Below are 18,932 nucleotides of genomic sequence, written 5' to 3'. Positions count from 1 at the left end.
AAACCTGGTCAGATAATGAAGGCCTAATGAATGGAAGAAGAACCTGGTCAGAAATAGTGCCAGATGATGGGTCTTTTGGGTTGGAGCCCTAGAAATATGACTGAAGAGAAAATGATGTCTCAGAGGGCAGTCTACTGTGCTGCTGTGAGTCAGGTGAAGTCTGTGGGAGTGGATCTTATGGGACCTTCATTTGCTAATGGGGCATAGCTCAAGGGAAGGAGGAAAAGCTGCAAAAAAGCTGCTAATGATTGGAATTTGGAATGTGCTAAGTATGAATATAGGAAAATAGTAAGCTGCCAAAAATGAAATGGAAGGAATGAAGAACGATATGGTAGGCACTAATGGGCTGAAATAGCCTAGTTTGGGCCATTTTGAATCTGAAAATCATATGACACATTGTGTCTTGAAGAACACAATAGAGAGGAATAGCATGGCATTCATTGTCAAAAAGGACAATGTAAAACCAATCTTGAAACGCAATGCCGTCAAAGGTAGCACTATATGTACCTGCCTTCAAGGAAATCCAGTCAATACACTTATTATTCAAATAAATACACCAACCAAAAAAGTTAGTGATGAAGACATTGAAGAATTCTACCAATGACTTCATTTGGAAATTGATTAACCATTCAATCAAGATGCATGGATAATTTTGGTGATTAGAATATAGAATTTGGAAACAGAGAGAAAGGAATAGTAATTGGAAAATATGGACTTGGCGATCACCTGCTAGACATTTTTTTACATTTCAAGGTATCTAAATCATTTATTTGAAGAGCTTTTAAAAAGGTATATTGACTGCAACCCTACCTTGTCATTTTTTAAAAGGTGTATCTGTTCCACGAAAGATTTAAGATAGCGAAGCTTTTACTTTTTGTGCCCTGATGTAATTTTCAAACATGGAAATAAGTCTTCATCAGAGCAAATTATTGTGTTCTCAAAATAGGAACACCATTGAGATTTTACGGATTAAGCTAACCAGGTGATTGTGGGGACACAAAGACAGAGATGCTTGGTCCTCTTTCTGAATTACCATGGAGGATCCTATACCCAGGATAAATAGGTCTCAAGTTTCCTTAGAAAGAAAATGGCATAAATCACGAAACCATTTAAAGTCCACATATCTCTGACTCCTTTGGAAGACCTTGCCTGGGATTTGTGATACTAACAACCGCCTTCAGAAGTAGGCAGGGTTCGGTTCAGGAACTCATTCCAGGAACCCACGATCCCTGAAGGATGCCAAGGAAAAGATTGCTCTTTGACCTCATATTCATTTTTTAAAGCAAAAAGTTGTTTTTCTGATTAGTTTTAATTTCAGAAATTACATTAGACATTCTTATTTTCAAAGTCCATCTTTTACAGAGAAGATGAGGAATTTCTGAAGTCCATCTTTGGGGTCTTTTGAGATTCTTGCTGACTGAGCAACATTATCAGTTGAGAAAAGTCTTTGTTTTGCTCATACTTTTGAGGAAGAGAAAGTGGGCGCTGACTGTTCAGATGGAGGTGTTGTCAATCTCCAGGCAGGGCTCTTGCCCTGGGAACTAGACAGCTCATGATTGCGGTTCGTGGAACTCACAGCCTTCCTCTCGGCGTCCTCAGAGCGGGGTTAGCCATAGGAGTTCCAAGACTGCTCTTCAGGGAGGAGAGAAAACTTACACTTTTACTTTGATGTTTAACTGTTCCATTGCATGTCTTACAAGTAACCAATGATACACTTATGGCATCTTTGTACTTTTTCACAATTTTTTCTTCTTTAAAAAAGTGAGTGAATAACTTTTTGCTTCTTGATTCAGAAGTTTCTGGGTTTGGTGTGGCAGTTTGGGCTTCAGCTTGAGGCACACTTGGGAGTTAGCCAACACCAGCAACTGGAAACAGTATGGACATGTTTCTTCAAAAGGGTTTTGGCCTAGGAGATAGCAGGCTTGGCCCAGGCAGCTAGCTTGTGGTTTCTGCGCCGCAGCCTCAAGGTAGTACTTCTCTCTTACCATGGTTGGTGAGGAAAGCCACCGCCCAGAATTTTACAAGACCAACAGCTTGTTCATAACAACGGTCTTTCTTCGACAACACAAAAGGCAAATACACAGTTGGATTTCTCAAGATGGAATACACAGAAATCAAATTGATTTCACTTATGGGAAGAGATGCTGGATATCAGCTCAATATCAGCAGCTAAAATCAGGTCAGGCTCTGACTGTGGACCAGATCATCGACTGCTCATATGTAAGTTCAGGATAAAACTGAAGACAATTTGAACAAGTCCATGATAGCTAAATTGTAACCTTGAGACTATCCCAGAAAGACAGATTTAATACAATGAAAAATAATGACAAAAGACTTGATGTGCTGTGGGAGGGCATCTACAACATCATTAATGAAGAAAGCAAAATGTAATTAAAATGACAGGACAGAAAGAAAAGATGAAACTGGATCTCAGAGGAGATTTTGAAATTTCCCTAAATCTTATAGTAGGTACAACAAATGCAGAAAAGATAGAGTTAAAAAAACTGAATAGAAACACTTTAAAGGGCAGTTTGAGGACACAAGGTTAAATGTTATAATGAAATGGGACAATGTCTACACTCAGCATATCGTGAGAAAAAAAACAAGTCTCTAGTTCCAATATTGAAAGATTCTGTGGGTGAATATTGCATGATGTAGGAAGTATCCAGAGAAGTTAGAAAGAATGCAGTCAATGTACCAAAAAGAACCCGTGCACATTCCACTATTTTAGGAGGTAGCATATGAACAAGATCCAATGTTGCTAAAGAAAGACATTAATGCTGCACTTACCTTGCAAGTCTGGATTGAGCAGAAGATGTACACTGGTGCAGATGGGAGCTGGAGGCACAGGGAATCCAAGGCAGATGATACCTTCAGGACCAGAGGTGTGAGTGGTGGTACTGGGAGGGTAGAGGGAGAGTGTGTTGGAAAGAGGGAACCGATTACAAGGATCTACATGTGACCTCCTCCCTGGGGGACGGACAACAGAAAAGGGGTGAAGAGAGACATCGGACAGGGCAAGATATGACAAAATAATAATTTATAAATGATCAAGGGCTCATGAAGGAGGGGGAGCGGGGAGGGAAGGGGGAGAAAGAGGACCTGATGCAAAGGGCTTAAGTGAAGAGCAAATGCTTTGAAAATGATGAGGGTAATGAATGTATAGATGTGGTTTACACAATTGATGTGTGTATGGATTGTGATAAGAGTTGTATGAGCCCTAATAAAACATTTTTTTTAAAGCTGCACTGAATGCACTTATTAAAAACCAGGTCTCAGGAATACCAACTGAAATGTTTCAGCAAGCTGATGAAGTACTGGAAGCACTCTCCAGTCTATGCCAGGAAATTTGCAAGATAGCACTTGGCCTATTGACTAGAAAAGACCCATATTTGTACCTTTTCCAAAGAAAGATGATCCAACAGAATGCTCAAACTATAGAACAATATCATTTCTTTCACATACGAGTGAAATTTTGCTCAAGATAATCAAGAAACAACTTCAGCAGTCCATTGACAGGGAGCTTCCAGAGGTTCAGGCTGGATTCAGAGTAGGAGAAGGAACAAGAGATATCATTGCTGTTGTCAGCTGAATCCTTGCTGAAAGCAGAGAATACCATAAAGATGTTCACTTGTGCTTCATTGACTATGCCAATGTGTGGATCATAACAAACTATGGATAGCTGTGAGAAAAATTGGAATTCCAGAACACTTCATTGTCATTGCGAGGAGATTGTACATGGGTCGAGTCAGTTGTGCTAACAGACCAAGGAAATACTACATAGTTTGAAATCAGGAACACTGTGTGTTGGGGTTCGATCCTTTCACCATCATTATTCAATTGTTGTGGAGAAGACAGAGAAGCTGATTTATAAGAAGAATGTGACATCAGGATTGCAGAAAGGCTTCTTAAGAACCTGAAATATAACGACACAACCTTGCTTGTTGAAAGTGAGGGAGATGTGGAGATTAAGATCAAGGATGGCAACCATCAGAATGGATTGTAACTCAATATCTTCAAGATAAAACTTCTCACCACTGGACCTTTAGATAACTTCAGGACAAATGGAGCAAAGGTTGAAGTTGTCACGGATTTTGTTTTGCTTGAATCCATGATCAGTGATCAGTGATCATGGAAGCAGCGGTCCAGAGATCAAAAGGCCTACTGTCTGAGGTAAATCTGTGGCACCAGAGCTCGAGTCTAGAGCAATGATGTTGCTTTGAGGACTACGTTGTTCCTGCCCCGTGTCATGGTACGGTATTTTCAATGACCTCTGATGCATGTGAAAGTTAGGAATTCAATATATAAAGAAGGCCGAAGAAGTATCAATGAATTTGAATTGTGGTGCTAGTGAAGAATATTGAAATACCATGGCCTACTAAAAACACAAATGTATCTGTCTTGGGTTAAATGTGGCCAGAGTCTTCCTTAGAGGCAAGTGTGACAAGACTTCACCTTACATAGTTGAACATGTTTAAGGATAGACTAGAGAAGGATGTCATGCTTGATAATGTAGCAGGGCGAGACCGAAAGGGGAAGGAAGTCAAGGACATGAATTGGCACAGTGGCTGCAACAATGGGCTAAGGCATGGAAAAATGTGAGGATGGTGCAGGACCGGGGAGTATTTCTTTTTTTTGTGCATAATGCAGCTATGGATTTGAACAGCCTGGTGTCACCTAAAAACAGCAACAAACTAAAAAGATTCTCTGAGAAAAATCCCTGTTAATCAAACCTAAAAACAGATTTGGTGTAAATATGCTGAGGGTCTTTATATATGCCTGGCAAAAGCAAATGTTGTAGAAGAATATTGTAGAACAGTGTTGTTAACTTTATGTTCCCATCTTTGAATATCTTTTTTAAAGTCTCCATTTTCATGGGTACTCAGTGTTTCAGTCTAACTTCAAATAAGACTGTGCCAAAATTGTAGCCAACTAAATAATTCTTGGCAACCAGTATATAAGTAGTTGATTAAGACTATTTGAGTAGAAACGATAAAAGAATTACAGAAGAAAATGGCAACATAAGAAGTAATAAAAAAATAGAACATTTGAAACAAAATTTGCTTTCTTTGACTTCCAAGTATATCTTCAATATTTCAAAATTTCCATTTTAATACATTCACATTTTATAAAACATAGTCAGGTAAATGATGACATAGTTCCTGAGTGATCGAAAAGAATGAATGTGTTGATTGCTAACTGGAAGTTTGGAGACACCTTAGAAAGAAAATAATTGCTGGAAATGTACATCTGAAAATCAGCTTTGAAAACTCTAGAGATACATTTCAACTACAACACACGTGTGGTTACAATGAGTCAGATTAACTTGACAGCAGCTGGTTTTAAGTTTATTACAGTATCTTGTACGCATTGCTCAATGGCTCATGGTGATATATTGTAATGTTTACAGATCTGTTTTCTAATTAGATTATAAACTATATCTTCATGCATCACTTATTCAATAAACATTTTGTTGAATTTCTACTGAAAGACTGTTTTAGACATGGAGTATACAAGAGAGAGAGAAATGAAGCCAGAGAAAGTTCTGTCCTCAGTAAACTTAAGCAGGGAAATGGGGGAAAGCTAGAGATAGATGAAAGCAGAATCAAGTCGGGAATGAAAAGAAATACAGACAATAAAGAAATATATGATATTTGATTCCTTCGACACCTTGGGATCACAGAGGCTGGTGTGCTTCAATGTGGGCTTTGTTGCTTCTGAGCTAGATGGCCGCTTGTTTACCTTCAAGTCCATAAGACCCTAGATGCTATATCTTTTGATAGCTGGGCACCATCAGCTCTCTTCACCACATTTGCTTTTGCACCCATTTGGCTTCAGCGATCTTATCATGGAGGTGAGCACACAATGATATGATTTTTTGTTCTTTGATGCCTGATAACTGATGCCTGCAGCACCTTGTGTACACACGGACTGGTGTGCTTCTTCTTTGTGGGCTTTGTTACTTCTGAGCCAGATGGCCACTTGTTAACTTCAAGCCTCTAAGACCCCAGACACTATATCTTTTGATAGCCGGGCACCATCAGCTTTCTTCACCACATTTGCTTATTTGCCCACTTTGTCTTCAGCAGTTGTGTTGGGAAGGTGAGCATCATAGAATGTCAATTTAATAAAAGAAAGTATCTTATCATAGTGATGAGGGGGTGGGGAGATCGGAGTGGAGACCCAAAGTCCATTTGAAGGCCACTGGGCATCCCCTTACAGAAGGGTTTCAGGGGGGAGACCAAGTCAGCCAGTGTGTGATGTAGCAATGATGAAACATACAACTTTCCTCTAGTTCCTAAATGCTTCCTCTTCCCCCTCTATCATGATCCCAATTCTACCTTACAAATATGGCTAGACCAGAGGATTTACACTGGTACAGATAGGAACTGGAAATGCAGGGAATCCAGGGCGGATGATCCCTTCCGGACCAATGGTGTGAGTGGCAGTACTGGGAGGGTAGAGGGAGACTGGGTTGGAAAGGGGGAACTGATTACAAGGATCTACATGAGAGCTCCTCCCTGAGGGATGGACAACCGAAAAGTGGGTGAAAGGAGACATCGAACAGGGAAAGATATGACAAAATAATAATTTATAAATTATCAAGGGTTCATGAAGGAGGGGGTCGCAAGGAAGGAGGGGAAAAATGAGGAGCTGATGCCAGGGGCTTAGGTGGAGAGCAAATTTTTTGAGAATGATGAAGGCAATGAATGTACAGATGTGCTTTCCACAATTGATGCATGTATAGATTGTGATGAGAATTGTTTGAGCCCCTAATAAAATGATTTAAAAAAAAAGAAATGTATGACTACAATTTGTAAAATAGAGAGCTGATGTGTTTGAGGAACAGCAAGAAGATCAGTCCCTAGATCAGAAGCAGTGAGAGAGGATAAGGTAGAACGTGAGAGTCCTGGGGAGTAGTGAGAACATAGATCATGTCAGGCCTTAATGGTAGTTTTAATGCTTTTAAGCACAGGAGGACTGTGACGTAACTCAGATTTTGAAAAGATCTATGGTTGCAGGCAGTGGGTGAGCAGAGCAGAAGTTGGAAGGGCAGAAGCATTCTGTTTGTGTCCCATTGCCTTGCCTAGAATATTGCCTGGCACACATTCGAGCTTCCATAAATGCTCACTGAGTAAATCTATGGGGATATATATGGCAGTTTACAGAGTTTGTGAATATAATTAATACCAACTATTCAAATGACAGACGCTTTCAAACAAAGGAATTTTGAATAATAGTAGCCATTATTTAAAGTTATTTTTTAAGCAGTTAGAACCAGGTAAAAGTTCCCCAGACTAATAATATACACCCACATTTAACCTTACCACATTCCTTTAAGTGGTGTGAATTGGGTCCTGAATTATTATTAATGTAGTTGTAGAAGAAAATGCAAAAAAATCACAGATATGATTTATTGAAAAACAATTGTTCTGTGTAATGCCTATAGAAGGAAATTCTTTCTTCAGAGATTGTTTTTAATTTCATAATGGGTTCAACCTGATCCACTTCTCCTCGAATGAGCCCACTAATTAAGACAGTGGCCTACCTAGGTATGACAGAGTTATATTTGAACATCTATCACAGGACAGTCTCGCTAAGGAAGCTCCAATCATATTCTAGGATCACTGGAAATGGAAGTCAAGGAGAAAAATGTTTCCAGTCTTAAAAGGTGTTTGCTTCTTTTCATTGAGCTATGAGTAATAGATTTTAAAAACAAAACTGTTCAAAACCATTTGCATGGCTCCTAACTCCTTTAAAAGGGTCTCCTCTTCCTTGTATTTGGAAAACAGATTGTACAAACAAGCTTCTGAAGAAGAGAAATGCCTCAGGACCTGCTGGAGGATGTGTTCCTCTGGTAAAGTGGAAACGAAAACGGCACACCTGCTTCCCGCTGGTGCTCTCCCTCCACATATCTCACACGGCCTGGCCGTGTGAAGTCTCCAAGGCAAACAAGTAGCAATTCTGAAGTAGCCCCTAAAGAGGAACTGGGACCGAGTTTGCCAACAAAACCCCAGACCCTAAGAGTTCCTGCTGCACAGCCTCTGTTTTCATTTCCTTGACCCATTTGCAGAAAGTTGTTACTGATGGCCCGCTCGGCCTCCCTGTACCCAGCGCACCAATAATAAACAGAGACCAGCTGACCCACCAAGACACCTGCAGTACCCTCACAGTGCTGGATTGTTCATCCAAGGCGGAGGTTTGGACTGAGGGTGGATGGGTAGCCAATCACTAGCTCAGTACACACACGCGCACACACACACACACACAAACACGCATGGACACATCAGAAAGGAGTTTACCAAGGACCCTCCTGAGGGCTGCAGGACTGCCAAGAGAGCTAATAGAAAAGACGGCCGACTGTGGAGCGCAATGTGTGAAAAGACCTCTGTGTGCAGTCAGCCCCTTGAATCCCAAGCACTTGGACTTGCTGAAATTAATTTTCTAAAAGTTTGGTAGAAACTACATGCAAGCCTTTGCACAAAGACTGTAAGGCACTGAGCTTGGTATTCCAGTTGCTCAGGGTCCAACTTCTTATTTATTCATAAATTACATATCTGCCAATGAAAATACTTTGTTGAAGGTCTGATCAAGCAGGTGCATTCAAGTAATCTGAACAGCCTTCACTAACATCTGAAAACTTTTGAGAACTGGGTTTCTTGGAATTGACAACAAAAGTCTTTTTTTCTTCCATGAATTCAAGTGTGAAATATGTTTTCTAAATAATTCAGAAAGTAAGATTTAAGTTGGTGATGGATCAATTGGAATGTATATAATAACACTGACTGTGTTATGAAAGTAACTTATTTCAAATACAATCATCACCATCTTTAAGGACTCAGTTCAGATTTTAAAAGGTCCGAGCATTCAGTGTTTTTTATTAATACTTCTTTATGACAGAGGAAGAGAGGAAAAGTTAATTTTCTTGCTGTGCAGCTTCGAAGACCTACGATCCAACCCATTTATCACAATATTTTTTGAACAGGATAAAATCTATGAAGGGTCATGAGAATGAAAAATATTGAAACCAGATCTGTAACCTACATTCAAAAGTCCCTGCCATCGAGTTGATTCTGACGCATTGCCAGCCTCCGGGACAGGGTAGAAGTGCCCTGTGAGGTTAGTATCGCAGCACTGCCGCCAGACCCCTCCCGATTGGGAGCCCCAATCGGAAGCGGGAGCTGGAACTCAGGAGTTACTTGCTTTGAATTAAAGCCTATCTTCTGCATGTCTTCCTTTCAAGTTTGTTCTTGGTCATCCTCCTCAAGAAAAAGGAGAATCTGACCACGCCCAGAGAGTCTCCTCAAAATCGTGGTCTAGAGACTCTACATATTGAAATCTTTTGGTTTTATCGCAGTTGGTTCTCATTAGCAAAGCACATCTCTCTGATGGTCTTTAAAACCACTTACATGACGTTTTAGGAATAGTCCAAACCAATCTTGGACAAGAAAGAGCAAACCAGATGTGGGTTAAGAAGTAACCTTTCTGCAACTGTAGAAAGGCTGTGAGAAGGAGCCAAAGCTTGTGGGGGGGAGGGAGGGAGGAAGTGGTACCTTAAAGAATTGCACCTGGGCCTACTTAGCACCTCCTCCCTTGCTCTGGTTCTAAATATATGTTTGCAGATGGACAGGGATAAAGCTTGGAGGAATTAAGGATTCGTATTGGGAAGGGAACCACATGAAGTATCATAAATCACAGGAGAAATTCAGACATTAGCCCAAGGACAAAAGTCAGCCATTAAAGAGGTTGAGCAAGGGATTGACACAGTAGATCACTTTGAAATTAAAGAGAATAAATATGCAAATAAGGAACCCAGCTCACTTTACTAGCCCAGGTAAGAGACGATGGTGGCTGGACTACAGCAATAACAACAAAATGGATACCCAGGTAGTTTTTGACTTAAAGATTGAAGAGTCAAAAATAGTGACTGACTATGCTGAAATATTTTTATATTTAAATAACAGCTGAAGACATATAAACAAGAACTGAGTTTAAAAAAAAAAGATTCAACCTAGTCCAAGGAGTGCATGGAGCAGTTGACATTCATTTCATCGGGCCTGTCACTAATCTGTAAAGTATGTACTACTTAAAATATAATGGGTCCTGTGTCCTGCACTGCATGGGAAGGATGTTGCATAAGGGAATTTATGATCCAGAACTGTGAACTTCCAAACCGATGCTCATAATCGCTACCTAGACAGTCTTTTCCCATTTGTGCAGGTGGTATGGCCATTTAGTTAATAATAAGGAGAGTATTTGTGAGGAGGGGGATTCAATTATGTACATATATATATATCTTTAAATTTCAATGGATCATCTACATCAGTTATCAGTTTCATAATCTCATAATCTAAAGTAGATTCACTATTTTCAACAGGCCAATGAATTGAAAGCCCTTACTATTAAGTAGATAGCCTTGAGAAGAGTAGGCGTTCCAGAACACCTCATTGTGCTCATAAGGAACGTGAACATGGATCAACAGGCAGTTGTGCTGACAGAACAAGAGCATAGTGCATGAGTTAAGGTTGGAAAAGGTGTGCTTCAGTATCCTTTCACCATACTTACTCAATCTGTTTGTAGAGCGAATAATTAGAGAAAGTGGACTATATGAAGAAGAAGAAGAACACCAGGATTTTAGGAAGGCTTATTAATAACATTCAATATGCGAATGACACAATCTTTCTTGCTAAAATACTTGTTGATGAAGAGCAAGGATGCAGCCTTTGGTATTAATTGCAACTCAATGTAAAGTAAATCAAAATCCCTACAGCTGGCTGGGGAGGGGAGGTACCATCATGGTCAATGGAGAAATGATTAACATTGTCAAAGATTTCATCTCATCTGGGTCCATAGTCATTAGGGAAGCAGCAGTCCAGAGGTCAAATGCAGAATGGCATTGGGTAAATCTGCTGCACAAGACCTCTGTAGAGTGTTGACAAGCAAACAGGGCACTTTGTAAACTAAGCTGTTCCTGACCCAAACTATGACATTCTCCCTTGCCTCATATGCATATAAAATTTGGATACTGACTAAAGAAGAGTGAAGAAGAATTGCCATCTTTGAATTTTGTGTTGAAAAAGAATATCGAAAGTACCATGGACTAACAAAAGGACAAACAAGCTTGTCTTGGAAGAAGTAAAGTCAAAGTTCTCCTTAGAGGCAAGGATGGCAAGATCTAGCCTTACATACTTTGGACATGTGGTCAGGAGAGACCAAGCCCTGGAGAAAGGCATCCTGCTCAATAAAGGAAAGAGGCAGTGGAAAAGAGGAAGGCCTGTGAGTAGATGGAGTGACACGATGGTTGCAACAATGGGCTCAAACATAGGAACAATTGTAAGGATGGTGTGGGACCAGGCGGTATTTACCCTTTCAGAAATACTTTTGTTCTTAAAACTCTAATATAGTTAAATGGAAGATCATTTGAATCCCTGACAAATGCCCCAACTTGCCATTTCGGCATAGTATAAATCAAAGAACCCAGGATTCTTCCAGGAAGGGTTGAAGAGATGTAAACACAGCTTGTGGAAGAATATGAACATTGATAGAGGATATGTTTATAAATAATGCCTTCGCACTTTGATACTTTGTTTTAATAAAAGTTTCTATGATTTTTAACAATACGTTTTTTTTGGTTCCCTCTGAACATTATATGTAAGAACGTTTAGAAGTCCTGCCGGGACAGTAGTGAAGAGCGTGGCTGCTAACTGAAATGTCAGTGATTGTAATTCACCAAGCGGCTCCATGGGACATAGGTGAGGTAGTCTTCTTCTAGAAAGATGTACAGCCTTGGAAACTCTATGGGGCGGTTCTACTCTGTCCTACTGGGCTGCTCTGACAATTATTTGGAATTATCTCAGTAGTAATGAGGGGTTCTTTTTATACGAATTTTTTAAAGCTATGTATGTCTTAAAGTTTTGACTTATGAGATCTCATTCAACAGACATTTAGAGAGGTACCTGTCTATGTCTGAAGCTCCTGAAAAGATTCCAGGTTGTGGGTCATAATTCGAGTGTTTCTCACAATGGGAAGGTAGGGCCACTTTGAGAGTGCTTTTTAAAATGGACATTTGCTTCTCTTTCTGCTGTTCTAAATAAGAGTTCCTAGGACTGGGGTTCAGAAACTAGTTTTAACTAGCTTAAGGGAGGATTATGTACAAAATACTTTTGACAACTATTTATATATGGTATTTGTTTATCTGCATTTATGATATAGAAATATTTCTGTAATTAAAGCTATGCTAATAATCTACAAAATGTGAAATACTGACACTATCCATTGAGGACATGCCACTTTACAACTGGATAATTTTATGTTTAATCCAATTAACTGTTTCTTTGTTTTGTTTTGCAATAAGACTTCATTTCTCACCATTCCCAAACCAATCGCTGGTGTGTGAAACAGAGAAGATGACTCCTGAGTCAACAGGAACTGGTTCTTGTTAAGTGTTCCAAACAATTTTGCATGTCAGAACTATACTATGCCCATTCATAATAAATTTAGGCCATGGAAAGTTTACAGGAAGTTTTCCCAAATAAGGCTTCCATAGAAAACATGTGTCAGGTTTGTTTTCCTATGTCAGAACAGTGAACACAACATGAATGGATTTAAACTCTGCTGATGCTCAGAAGTAGTTGTTGTTCTATTGCTCAGAGACTTTAAATCTTCCTGGAGCTGAGCTCCTATGAATCTGGGAGATCAGCCCATCCAGATCTACCTGCTACACACTGCACAATTCCTGGGGTCACCATCCACATTGTCGGTTCTAATGTGCAGCTTGGGCCATTGCTTAGAGACAATAATTAAGTCCCAAGGGACATTCAAGTCTAATTAGAGTCGTTTTTTACTACTTCCTGTTGCAGTGTATTGGAAAATATGCCCATTACTTGAAATTCTACATTGAAGCTGGTTAAAGTGGCTTTAAACGCACACTGACACGTAGGATCAAATTATGCATACACCAAGATAACTGTACTGTTACTTCTATTCAGAAAAACATAGTAATAGAGATTGTGAAAACTAGTCACTAACTTATTCTCCTTTTCTTAGTTTTAATTTAAAAAATAGAAAGATATAATGTTATTTTAATATTGAATATTTAAGTAGATATTAAGTCAATATTAAATCTTTTCTACAGTACTAGCATTTGTTATTAAACATGCCCATGACGACTTCGAGAATTTTTTCCTATTGCAGAAATATGTTATGAAAATAACTGGTTAGGTAAATGACTACTAAAACAAGGAACTTTCAGTTTAATATCCCCACTTTACATTTATATTAAAGCACGGAACAATCTTTCTCAAATATTTTAATAAATTTGCGGGTTTTTTTTACCATTCGGAGATATTCAGATATCTAGGTTAAACTGTGTGCCTCAACCTCGAAAAAGATATGTTAAAATTCAAACCCTTGTGAATGTGACCTGGTTTAGATATGATATATTTGAACATACAAGTTAAATTGACATGGAGTTCATATCAAAATAAAGTGTGTCCTAATCCAACTTAAGAGAGATCCTTCTAAACGAGGAAAAGGCACCAAAAAGAGACAGAAAAACAGAGGAAAACCATGTGAAGATGTTTGTTTCAACACCATTTATAAGCCAGGGAACATCAGGGCCTATCAGATGCTGAAAGAGGGAAAAGGGGGTGCGGGGGAGAAAGAGGCTTCCTCAGATTTTGGAAGGATTATTGTCCTCGTTATATATTGATTTGGAATTCTAATGTCCAGAACCCTGAAACAATTAATTTGTTTTGTTTAAAGAAACACACATTGTGGTATTTTCTTACTACAGCTCTAAGAAACAAATATGTTGATTTAATAAATTTCACCAAAAACAAATGTTTCTTTTTTTTTCTTTCTTAAGTCTTCTAAACCCAAGTAGAGGGAGTCTAAATGTGCGTTGGTCTCAAACCTAACAATGATGTGAGGATGGCCAGTGCCGCTTCCTGTTGTGTACAGGGTAGATATGAATCAGAACCAACCTCATGGCAACTGGCACCAGTAGCAAATATGAAATACTAAAGCTCGGGAAAGTGTTTAGATTTAACTTTAGGAGTTTATTATAATTATACTTTCTTTCTGGGGCAGAGAAGGGGAGAGGAAGGGAAGCGGGAAGCGATCGCAATGATAAACACATAACCATACACCCCTCTCCAGGGGGAAGAGCAACCAAAAACCTGGGGGAAGGAAAACAGCAGTCGGTGTGAGAAATGAAATAAGAAGGGACGATCTATCCGTGCGTTATGAGGCTTGTCGGGGAGAGAGCTGATACCAAGGGATCCACAGAAAGTAAAAGTCTAGAAAAGAATGAAGCCAATTTTTGTACAAATATGCCTCAATTGATGTATGGGTTGTGGTAAGAATTGTATGAGCCCCCAATAAAATGATTTTTAAAAATTATGTTTTCTTAACCACCCATTTAAAACATATTTTATTTTACTCAACTAGATTTTGTAGTATTTGGTGAGCAAAGTAATCAAAAGTGTGTGTAACTTTTTCAGAAAATAAAAGGTAAACTTCGTAAGCACATAAGTCTATTTTATGTAGCACAATAATTTTAATTTTGGAATATTGTAGCAAAGGACAGCATTAATGCTTTTGAACCAGAGAATATATTGAGATGGAAAATTGCAATCAACACTTGCTTATTTTGGAACTAAGAAACCCCTCTGGATGCCCCTGACACTATTCTTTCCAGTTGCCTACTTTATTATTACTGCATAGCACTATTCACAGTTCTGTGATATGAGAGAAAAATATCAGACTGAACCGACTATGTGCCACACAATGAGTTAAGCAAAGAGGCAACAAATAAATGAGAAAATGTTGCTGCCACCTCTAATAACCTTAATAAACCAAATCACTACCACTGAGTCTATTCTGACTCATAGTGACCTTATAGGACAGAGTAGAACTGACCAAGTCAGTTTCCATAAAGCTTTATATGAGCAGAAAACCTCATTTTTCTTCTCTTGCTGAGGCTGGTGGTTGCTGATGCTCGTTGTTGCTGATGCTGGTTGTAGCTGATGTTTTAATGAGCAGCTACTATGGCACCCACTCCATCACCAGGGTGTCTTAATAAGGAAACCATATTTAACATGTTGTTGTTAGGTGCCAATTACATCACTCTGTGAGCCGGTTTTGCCTCATAGAGACCCTACGTGCAACAGGACCTATTACCATCCGGTCCGGTGCTATCCTCACAATTGTATGTAAATATATAATTGTTCCATTTAAATTAATTAAAATATGTAAATATTTAATATATGCTATACATTTTCTCTATTTTATGTATCTATTTTATTTATGCCCAAATAGGCAAGCCTTGTTGATTACAGGAGATATTTTTTAAAGAATCTCAAATGCAAGGAAACTTTTTCAGCCAATAGATCCTACTCCACTGAAAAGCTTACCATTTAGAGCATTTCTATATTTTCAAAGTAATAAGCTTGCTGTAAAAATGTCAATTAAATTTGATGTCTTTAGCATTGACATTAGTCCTAAAATGACAACTGTATATAGCTCAGTTAAATCCTGGAATTAATTTTGGCCTAAATAAAGCCAGAAACGGAAGATGTCAGAGCACATCCCAAATTAGTGGCATGGGAGATGGTACAGGCAGTGGTAAGTTCACAGGTGTGTCCAATGGAGAAGAATGGCCAAGTGCCTTCAGGCATTTCTAACAAGAAATAGTTCTTGGTTGCTAAAAGTAAGTGCACGTGGAGGAGGAGAATGCCCTGCTTACTGTTTCGTCTTTGTCCTTGCTTTTCTCCCGAGTGGATACGTACTTGCAGTTCATGCACCATATCTCAGTGGCATGCTTAGGTGCCTTGTAGTCAGTTTTCACTCCTAACAACCTTGCGCTCCCAGGACAGTGCCCTGTCCTGCGACCTCGCCATTACTGCTTGAGCCTGTTGCACCCACTATGCCAATCCAGCTCCCTGGTGATGTTCTTCTTTGGTGCTGACTTCCCATTGAGAAGCCCATATTAAATTATACCAGCATGCCAGAGGGGGTTCTTTAATTTAGGTGTATGTACACAAACATACAAAAGGAAGGGAAACCTAACTTCCCTATATCATATACAATTGACTCCTGAACAATGTTATATAACAACCCCCAAATAACAGCAACGTGGCCCACTTGTTAACACCCAGTAATTCCTTGTGATGAACATAGCAAAAGCTTTAGTCATATGTTTGGCAAAGAGAAGAAATGCATTTGTCCTTATTCTAATCCTCTTTATTGTGTCGCCTAGTTTCACGGTGTGTCTAGTGGCTACCCTACATGCCCATGACACAAATGTTCCATAAAGTAAAATGGTAGTAAAATTTGCTTCTTTCCTCCAATGAATTGATTATCATTTAAAATTTGGCTCAAATTTCAGGATAATGTTAGACAGGTCTATAAAGGGACCACTGATATTAGTGAAGTATGCGAAAGGGTAGCATTTGCAGAAGCATAACACTTAGAAGAGTTGTGACGGGGGAGGAATGGAAACCAGAAACACAAAGAAGAAGTAGGATAAGTGAAGTGCATTAAGGGATTGCAAGGACTAAAAGGAAGTAAAATGTGTAGTAATTATTGAATATAAAAGTCATCAGCATTAACATAGTCAATGATCATTTACTGATAAAAGATAAGTTACCTACTAGGACAGCAGATATGGACCTGGAAAATACTTAATGCATTTTGTTTTCCTTAATGCATATTCATAAAGGGAAATGATGTCTCATGCGCTGGTGAATTTTTAGTACAATTTAGGGACACAGAAACATGGTGTGAACTAAGGGAAATTCTAAATGATTGGGTAGGTAGAACCATGCCAATAGGATGTATCAAACACTAATAAAGGGAAGGGGTCAATTCCACCATTCCATTGAATATATATGTATGTCCCATATCAGAAGCAGGAAGCAGAATTCCCAACCCATCAAAATAGAAGAGCCAACAGAGAAATGAGTGTGAGATCCCTGCCCAATGTTGGGGAGGTAGCGGAAGCACCAGAGGTCACAGGACCGAGATCAGGAGACAGAGCAGAGGAGCAGCTTCCTGGCCCACAGAGGCAAAGGTCAACAGACTTTGTGGTTGAGAGGTCAAAGGTGAGAGAGACACTCCTGCCTGCATGATAGAGAAGAAGTGCAATGTCAAAGGACTGTATACTATTTCGAAGCTGATAGCTTCCCAAGTAAACCCTCATAATCATCGATATTGTCTGTGAATTCTTCATGGCCACTGCAGTGAATTATCAAACCCAGCCAAAATGTAGAGTGCCTTGGGAGGGGTGAGTGATGTTAGAATAGGGTAAGGGAGGATGGAGGGCACAGGTGTGTCTACTCTGTGGCAGTTGCCCTTAGGCTGGTGTGGAGTTGGATTCATCTTCTCCTTTGTACAATCATTAGAAGGTCACATGTGACCACCATCCCATTTCCTCACAACAGAAGAAGACAGGTTGATGTTTTTTTTCTTAATGGTACATGCTGATGGTTGACTTGGGGTTAATTATCATGGTTAAGGCTGAAAGTAATATAAGTAGATAAGTAGCAAGATAAACAACATTTATTTTACAGTTTTAATCTTGAGATCACAATTTTGTATTTGCACATTGCATTTAAACCACATCCTGCATGCTTCAAATTCTGGAGAGTTTAGGATTGCAGGTAATTCTTTTTTATCTGATATATTGTCTCAGGGTTTACTTTGAATCTTTTTCTAGCATGATAGAAAAGGATTTTGATATCATTAAAGATACTTCTAGACTACAGACCAAAGGAAAGAGAGCATTAATGTCATTTTATTTTTACTTAAGACTAGTTAAACCTACAATTTATTCCAGAATTTTCCATAAATTCCAAATTATAATAGTCACAAACATTTGCTTTCACATAGATTTTTAGATTTCAAATGTCAAATCAATCTAGCCACCTGTCTTTTACAGATGAGGAAATTAAATTACAAAGTTATTTATATCTGGACGTTGTTGCTAGGGGGCTTGAAGTGAGTTCCTACTCCCAAAGACCATGTGCACATCAGAAGGAAACAGTGTCCAGTTACACAGTATCCGCACACTTGCTGGCCTGGTTCAGCTCATTGTTGCAGCCTTTGAGTAAATCCATCTCCAAGGAGTTCTTCCTCTCTTTCCCTCACCCTCTACTTCACCATTGTGGTGTACATTTTCAATGGTGGTCCCTCCTGATAAAATGTCCAAAGTACAATGAGATGTAGTCTCTCCATCCTCTCTTTCAAGGAGAATTCTAGCTATGTATCCTACAGATGGATTTGTTTATTCTTCTGTTAATCTATCGTACTTTCCATATTCTTTGCCAACAGCATAATGAAATGGACCAATTTTTCTGCACTTTCATATTCCTGATCCATATTTCACTTGGATAGGAGGCCATTGTAAATACCATGGCCTAGGTCAAGTGCAAAGAGCTCAGGTACCATAGTGAGTCATCAGTTCAAACCCACAAATAACTCCACAGGAGAAAGATGAGGCTGTATGCTCCTGTAAAGATTTGAAATTATCAGAAACCAAAAGGGGCAGTTCTCTGCTGTCCTATAGGATTGTTATTAGAACCTACTTGAGGCCGTGGGTTTTAGGTCAGGCACATCTTAGTCCTAACTGAGTTATTTATTTCCTTTTTGACACTTAAAATTGAAAGCCTCCATCTTTTGTTCATTAGTCGTGATGCTGTCCAGTTGTCCAGGTGTGATGACTTGGGTTTTCTTGACAATGAGACATATATCCTTATGAGCCCAGTAAGAGCAGCAGGAGAAGTGGTGTCACTTACCTCTCCTGGATTGTTAATGAGCCTTCTTCCTCCAATCCCGATGCCTCTCTCTTCTTCATATTGTCAAGCTTCTGGGGCCATTTAGTTAGCACATGGACTGAATAAATACTATGGAAAAATCGATTCTGACACACA

The 18,932-nt window shown here is 39.2% G+C and overlaps 1 protein-coding gene and 1 pseudogene across 1 annotated transcript in view; one reads left to right on the top strand and one right to left on the bottom strand.

Moving 5' to 3' along the window:
- The window catches only part of CFAP299 (cilia and flagella associated protein 299), a 695,469-nt gene that overhangs the window by 538,743 nt on the left and 137,794 nt on the right, over nt 1-18,932 (top strand). The window lies entirely within an intron of this gene.
- LOC142443084 (UPF0711 protein C18orf21 homolog pseudogene) lies at nt 1,357-1,988 on the bottom strand (annotated as a pseudogene).

This window comes from Tenrec ecaudatus, chromosome 3 (assembly GCF_050624435.1).
Source record: "Tenrec ecaudatus isolate mTenEca1 chromosome 3, mTenEca1.hap1, whole genome shotgun sequence".
NCBI lineage: Eukaryota > Metazoa > Chordata > Mammalia > Afrosoricida > Tenrecidae > Tenrec > Tenrec ecaudatus.
This window is presented reverse-complemented; position numbering and strand designations above follow the sequence as displayed.